This window comes from Adiantum capillus-veneris, unplaced genomic scaffold (genome assembly GCF_014529385.1).
Source record: "Adiantum capillus-veneris isolate H3 unplaced genomic scaffold, ASM1452938v2 Hic_scaffold_326, whole genome shotgun sequence".
Lineage (NCBI taxonomy): Eukaryota > Viridiplantae > Streptophyta > Polypodiopsida > Polypodiales > Pteridaceae > Adiantum > Adiantum capillus-veneris.
The window spans coordinates 485,744-491,322 of record NW_028221437.1 but is presented as its reverse complement, the minus strand read 5'-3'; the positions used below and the strand labels follow the sequence as shown (position 1 = coordinate 491,322).

Sequence of the window (5,579 nt, the reverse complement as noted above, 5' to 3'; positions counted from 1 at the left end):
TTCTATTCCATTTGAAGTACGATCATACAAGTGAAATAAGAGAGAGAGAGAGAGAGAGAGAGAGAAGAAGAAGAAGAAGAAGAAGAAGAAGAAGAAGAAGAAGAGAAAGAAAAAGACTAAGAAGGAGAAGGAGAAGAAGAAGAAGGTATTTTTAATGCCATAGGAACAATCCCAAAAGATATATCCGATAACTTGGCTGAGAAAAAATATATTCAGGTTTCATCTTCTGGTTCTCTCTCTCTCCTCTCTCTCATCTCTCTCTCTTCTCATCTCTCTCTCTCTCTCTCTCTCTCTCTTCTCTCCTCTCTCTCTCTCTCTCTCGCGTAACCCTAGCAAGAAACCCCTCTCCTTCACGCTTGTCGACCTCCCCTTGGGCGAGGGGAAGCCCCGAGGGGAGGTCCCGTCAGCCACAATGCAGTCCCCTCCTCCATGTCGCCAGACAGCATCACGTAAGCCCCTCCTCCATGTTGCCAGACAGCAACCTGCTCATCCCGTCACTGCTACGACAGGAGAGTTCACTAGTTGGCGTGCTAATCTCCTCATGCTGCCTGTCGGCTTCGCTTTCCTTGACAGTCCGAGCCTCTCAACCCTTCCTCGTGCTGCCCGCCGACTTAGCCTTCCCCGACACTCCGAAACTTTCTCCAAGTTTGCCCACTTAGGTTTCCCTTACATCCAAGAATTCATTCCCACAAGATGCAACGAGAGAAGTCCTCCACACCAATCAAGCTGACACACCTCTTTGTGCCCACTCCATGGGTGGATCCAACAGAGCTCCTCCGAGCGCAACTCCAAGAACTCAGAGATGAAAACACGAAACTCAAGGGGCATCTTGAGGTCTTGGAGACCCGCCTCACCCTCTTGGAGTCACAAAAGCAAATCGACACGGAGCATATCCTTGCCCAAGCAAAGGAAGTTGAGCACACGCTCACCGCAAGCATAGCAAATCTTGCCACTCAAGTCAATGAAGCAACCGCCATCGTATCTTCCAAGGTAGAAGAATGCATTCAAGAACGTCACTGACAAAAAGGATTGGTGCTATCCCTCCGCATCGGGGGCTTACCCTCTACTTGGTGGGAGTACGATGATTGCACTTCCACCTTAGCCAAGCTCAACCAAGCCATTCACCCTACCGAGTTTGATCCCAACACAATCGAGAAGGTCCATCATCACCACCACAACAACCAAGGCACCCTCGTCTTCAAAAACAAAGAGGCTCGCAAAGCACTTTTACAGCAAGCTCGACTACTCAAGGGCTCCAAAATCTAGATCAGCGAGGCCTTGACCCTCGCTCAACTAGAAATCAAGAAACAAGAACTCCAAAAGGTGCGTGATGCTCGAGCAACTGGTAAATGGGCCGTCTATCGAGGTGGCAAGGCCATTATTGAGAAATTTCGAGTTCCAACGACTCCCAGACCACCCTCCCCCCACTCCCTAAGTGACGTAGGTCACAACTTTGTTGTATCCGCATGTAGTCATGTTCCATGTATGTAACCTATTGGTAAGAGGCACCATGTATGTTTTCTTGGTCCCATAGGTCATATTTGACCTCTGAGGACGATAATGACATCTCTCTCTCTCTCTCTCTCTCTCTCTCTCTCTCTCTCTCTCATGCAACTCTTGATAAGGGAAGAATTAAAACCATTGCAAGAACGATCCAATGAGATCTCAAAGATCTATTCAATGGTTGCAAGTTCAAAACCGTAGAGAGAGAGAGAGAGAGAGTAGCCATCTAAACTTTTCTTTAGAGAGATTGAGAAAAATGAGATTGCTGACCCTATCCAAGCGTTGACTTGAGGTTATCTCTTCAACTACAGTGCCAATTCTATGCCATGATGACAAGCCGTATGTGTATGCACACATTAACTCTAGCACACACACACACACACACACACACACACACATATATATATATATATATATATATATATATATATATATATATATACATGTTAACCCTCACGGCTCACGGACACCCTATCACCTACGACGGACGTTGTATTATTTACTTGTAGAGTCAGGTATCGGGCTTGTCGGTCCAATAGCAAAAGGGTAAGAGTGATCGCCGATGAGAGGCACACTCTAACTGGAACATTCAAGGGATTAGTTGGCTAAGCATGGGCGCCCAAGTGTGAATGGGACGAGTTCATATAAAAGTCAGCTAAACCTAAAATTCACTCATTCTCTCATTTGTGCAATTGAAGAGTGCTCTTGCTTCATCTCCATCTTCTTCTTCTTCATCTCCTGTGTGTGTGTGTGTGTGTGTGTGTGTGTGTGTGTGTGTGTGTGTGTATGCGTGAGAGTGAGAGAAGGAGAGAGAGGGAGTGTGTGTGCGATCGAGCATTACGAAGGCACGACGGCGGCGAAGCAGTTGAGCGCAGCATAGCGGCGTCTCCCTCTTCTTCGCGGCGAGGAATCCTCCACGACAGGAAGCGTAGAGCGGTGAGTGACACACCAACGCCATTGCTAGTTTAGGCTTGTTGTGTGCTTGGAGCCATTTGTGGCTCGCACACAGTGTATAGGCAAGTTCCTTGCATTGACACGTGCGACATACGCACACATTTTTGGCGCCGCTGTCGGGGAATGCCATACACTAAGCTTGAATGGCACTCTGTGCTTGTTTTGTGGTGCAATTTCAATTGTAGGAAAGGTAGGGAAGGAGTGTGTGTGTGTTGAGAAGAAGGATTTGGTATTGTACTATGAATTTTTTTGTTCATGGAGTTTTCAAAGGTATTGTGTTTATTCTCTGTGTATTAAAGTTGTTAGTTTTCTTTGTACAGTAAGTAGGAAGTAGATCTATGAGAGCTAATAGAGTGTGTTAGTGTGTAACAGTAGGTGTATTAGTTAGAAGTAGGTAGATAAAGTGTGTGTGTGCTCTCGCGCAGGCCGCGGTGACCTTATCCTTTATAATAATAATAATAATTTAAAAAAAAATAAAAAAATAAAGGTAGGACCGGGATCAAGAATATCTCCCATACCCAAGCCCAAGCCCAAGCCCAAGCTCACGCTCACGCCTAGGCCTCAGTCGCCTTTTAAAATTACGAATTTTAGCTTCACACGTAGCTAAAAATCGATTTGACCAACGGAACTTCAGATGCCCGAAAATTGTGTTGTAAAGCACACAATGACCCTCTAAGTGATACGCTCGTTTCGAGCTATCACACACTTTAATAACAAAATCAAACATTAAAAAACATTAAAAACGTAAAAAACACAAGTGAAAACGGATACTTAAAAAAGGTAAGCGGTTAACCTTCGAGGTTATTCGTCGACGCTTGTAGGGTGCCAAAGGAACATGCATCTACGCTTTGGTCGTGTGCTAGAGACGGAGCAACTAGAGAGAATTTCGACTTACGCGATTTCTCAATATCCACCTACTTTAGGTTCTGGGCCCTCGGCGGGGACCCAAGGTAGTACAAACCAAGAATCGAACATAGCGGCTAGTGACTCTTCCTCTGACTACGACATCATGGAGGGTTTCCCAATGCCTAATCCCAATAGCTCAAGCCAAGACATGCATGCCATGGGCCCACGCTCCGGGCCGAGCGTGCTTAGCCGTCTGAAGGAAACCTTTAGTAGAGCCACTCGCTCTGAACATGGAGCTAATTATGTAAATGAGGGGGGTGGGGAAGTAGATTCTCCATTCATGACCAACGTAGACCCTATACCCTTAGAGAATGTGTACGTGCATACTTCATTCAGTGCACCTCCTGATTCTTCAGAGCTATTCCCCTCCGAGGTCATATTACCCGATGGTAGAAGCCTTACCGAAGTGCAAGAGGTTGAGCGGTATATCCTTGCAGCGAGGGAAAAGGAAGTCGAGAGCTTACGCAAGGCAGAGCAACGAAGAGAGTTAAAAGCGAAAGCCGCTATGTCAATATCCTTGCTAAGAGAGCAATCGAGTGCTCCTGACTTAGCAACCGCTAAGGGCCAACCCCTAGAAAACAACATTGCATCTAGCTCAAAGGACACCCCTAGCACCTCAATCCTAGATGGAGTGTTCCTAAATGAGAACTGGGAGTACGAACTACAAACGAAAACTCTGACCGACCTATACACAGGTCACACCTATCACGTGGGTTGGTTAGATGTCCTACAATCCACAATGGGCGCTACTAGTGTGGAGGATCAACAACAAAGAGTTTGTGAAGTCATCCATAGGGTCATTGAGTTAGAGAGATAGAACAAGGGGATCAATATGCCTTCAATGGGTCTCATGAGATTCTTGGATACAGGAAAGGCTAAACAACCGACCTTATCGCAAATGGAGACTCCCTCAGTAAGTCCGATGGATCCTCCATATGTTGTTTTGCCAGGGGTCTCAATGCAATCTGAGCCCACAAGTGATAGCTTTACCTTTCCAAGTCTAGTCATCTTTCCCTTGATGACACCATGGCTACCATGCCTACCCCAATGATAGGCATGCCAAGAAACATGCCATGGACCTCATTTGTTAGTAAAGCATCGCTACATGGTAGCTCAATGCCTGCATTTCTCTAGGAAAACACAATGACCTACATAAGAGCAATGCTTTAAGCCTAACCTTAAGTGGAAAGACTGGGGATTGGTATAGAACCCTAAGGGTGGAAGAAAAAACGATTTACCCTACTCTTAGGAGTCTGTTCTTGAAAGAATACATATGAGAGGGAGTACTTTGGGGTGTAGCCTCTCAGCTCCAGAAAGCCCAACGAGAGGAAGGAGAGTCGATGAGAGACTTTATAAGTCGCTTGAAGCATTTTAATTCTCGTTGTAATACAAATGAGCGCTTCAACAATAACCAATTGCTTGATAGATTCAGTAGGGGGTTACGACATGAGGATATCTACAATGTCCTAGTCATTAGAGGTATCACCACTTGGGAAGCAGTCACCACTAATGCGATCCAATTGGAGGATAATTTAATGATTCAAGGAGAAAGAGTGTCTGTTGAGCCTAAATCTATTAGCTTGCAAGAATGAGGGCATCAGCCAATGACCCTAAATCCTATTGCTAAGGAGCCAAAGATATCTGAGATGACTTTAGCAGATCTCACCAAGGCTATTCAAGAGAGTCTTAGAGACAATTGTGCTCCACAGAACAATCATATGTATCCAAGAAGGGAGCAACAATGGTGCTCAGTATGCTATGGACCGCATAGTACCAGTGAATGCCCTACTTTTAGAGTAAAATTCAATGGGAATTGCAATGCATATGGAAGGTATGGTCATCAAGCTAAGGATTGCATAGTATTTAAGCGCGCGATGGCCAATAGACCAACCTTAGCATGGACATACACACCTCGAGTGCCTGCATTGATGTCGGCCCCACCTCTTGAACAAACATCACAACACATGGTCCCTAGGGCCCAAAATGTTGTTCAAACAACACCCTTACCACCTCCAGTGGTAGGACCGCAACCACCACATCCGAGAATCACTTCTGTGAATCAAGTGGGTTGTGAGTCATCTATTTCTTGTTTGGAAGGGTGTGAGGAAGATCTAGATCCTAATATTGCCTATGGGATGGATGTGCTTGAAGAAAGTCCACAATACTACATGGAGGACTATTGGGGACAAGTCAAACCTGTATATCAAGTAGCTGCT

The 5,579-nt window shown here is 45.6% G+C and overlaps 1 pseudogene; it reads left to right on the top strand.

Annotated features, from left to right (window-relative positions):
• The first annotated feature begins 693 nt into the window (after positions 1-693).
• Positions 694-1,266, top strand: LOC147417038 (uncharacterized; annotated as a pseudogene).
• The last annotated feature ends 4,313 nt before the right edge of the window (positions 1,267-5,579 follow it).